Raw genomic sequence first — 2,197 nt, forward strand, 5'->3', positions numbered from 1 at the left:
GCCTAGTTTTCACAGCTGATATTGAGCTTCTCCAGTGGTATGCAGAGCAGATTATTAGCTTTAACCATGTAAAATGGCTTTAGTCTTTGCTTTCTGAGAAATCACCCTTGGAATAATTGATATGCCTTGCTTTGTGACTTCAGGCCACATCTGTGGACTTGTATTCAAGGCACGGCTGGCCATACTAGATTTGTCTGGGACAACAATAGAGCTCTGGTAACATTGGCTGTAGGGAGCTGTGCTGGTAACCCAAAGGCTGTGCTTCTTTAATGGTTCAAGTCCAACAGTGACAATAAGGAGAAAAGATAAGCAATATCTTCCACTGTGATTTGAAGATTCAAAAAGTCCATAGAGATCCAGCTCAAGTTGAATGATGAGGCTATGAGCTGAGTTGAGTTGAGTTTGGAAGGTGAATCTCAACAAGTCTAAGGAGATATGATTTAGCCCTCTTGCAGAACTACTTCGTAATAGCCTTGAGCCAGGAGCCTGAGAGTATTCTGGTCAGTGAATTAAGTGTACCTGACTTTGAGACATGGAAGCTTTGTGTTGGAGACTCTCCCAGACCTTACACATATACACTTCCCCCTTTTTAAAGGATAAATACACCTCTCTAAAGTACTCAAGAGCAACAGTGTCTCTCTGGAGACTAAGGTGCGCCTGATACAGGCCATGGGTTTTGCAATCACTTGTTATGCATCAGAGAGTTGGACAATGATTAGGGAGGATAGAAGGAGAATTGACGCCTTTGAGCTGTGGTGCTGGAGAAGAGTACTGAATGTACCATGGGCTGCCAAGAAAACAAATAGATTCATCCTAGAAAGGGTTAAACCAGGCTGCTCCTTGGAGGCAAGGATTCTGGGGCTTCGCCTGACATACTTTGGACATGTTGTAAGGAGAGACAGGTCTTTGGAGAGGGACATCATGCTTGGCAGAGTGGAGGGACAGCGCAGGAGGGGAAGACCCTCTATGAGGTGGATTGATTCAGTGACTGGGGTAATCGGGATGGATGTGTTGGGGGCAATGAAATGGCACAGGATAGAGCAGGGTTTAGGGCTGTTGTCCATAGGGTCGCTATGAGTCGCAAGCCACTCGACGGCACATAACAACAACAACAACATATCCTTTTGCTATAATAAATACATGGTTGTGAATATAATGCTGTCTGTGAGTTCTGTGAATCATGACAGCAAATTATCAAATCCAAAGGAGAGGAGGGGTTAGTATGTAAAAGTGAAGCTATTCTATGCATTATCAAACTTGGAGCTGATGTTTGCCTATTCAACAGAAAAAAAAAAGTTTTATCCTTTTAACCAGTGAGCTTCATCCTAACTCTTAGTCGCTAGGATGAGAAAGAAAGAGTGGGCAGCTGGTATCAGAAAGAACTAAGAAGTGGGAATTTAGGGGCTGGGTCAATTTCCATGTTTCAGAATTGAATTCATGGTGATTTTTACCCATGAAATTAGCTATGCGGTATCTGATAGAGTCAAGCTGTCCTATTTTGTTCTTAAAAAGTGTTGTCTGCTATCTCTAAGTGGAATGAAATTAGTTTTTAGGTCTTCTGAAATATATATTAAAAAACCCTCTAAAATTTGTACGCGGGTATGTATAGCAACAAACCCTGGAAACAATTCCTAATCAACAAATTACTGGATAAAGAAATGATGGTAATGCACACAATAACAAGGAGTTGGAAACAACATAAGTGCCCATCAACATACAAATGGATAGAGAAGCTGTGGTATATTCACACAATGGAATACTACGCTGCAGTGAAAAACAAGGAACTCATGCAATATTATTCGAAATGGGTGACCCTGGAAGACATTATGCTGAGTAAAATATCTCAGTCACAAAAGGACAAATACTGCATGGTGCCACTGTTGTAAAACAGGACTGACATGGGGGTTGGGGGGAGACTGAGAGAGATGGGATAAATAATGCATGCTGCATTGAAACAGATGAGGGAGAAAACTGTTTAAAAGGGATATGTGATTAAGTATTTTTGTCATGACAGGAGTCCAGAGTGAAGGCTGCACAGTGGAGTGGAGCTGGGCGAGGGTTTGTAAAACAATGAAAAAATTTTTATTTTACTTTTCTGAGAGGGTAGTGTACTAGGGGGTTTGGAGGAAAGAAAAGTGCAACAATGAATGAATGGAAACCCAAAGTCTCTGTAAATTAATAATAAATTTTAAAAAAT

Source organism: Elephantulus edwardii, unplaced genomic scaffold (assembly GCF_000299155.1).
Source record: "Elephantulus edwardii isolate Elephantulus edwardi_28Jun2011 unplaced genomic scaffold, EleEdw1.0 scaffold00012, whole genome shotgun sequence".
Taxonomy (NCBI): domain Eukaryota; kingdom Metazoa; phylum Chordata; class Mammalia; order Macroscelidea; family Macroscelididae; genus Elephantulus; species Elephantulus edwardii.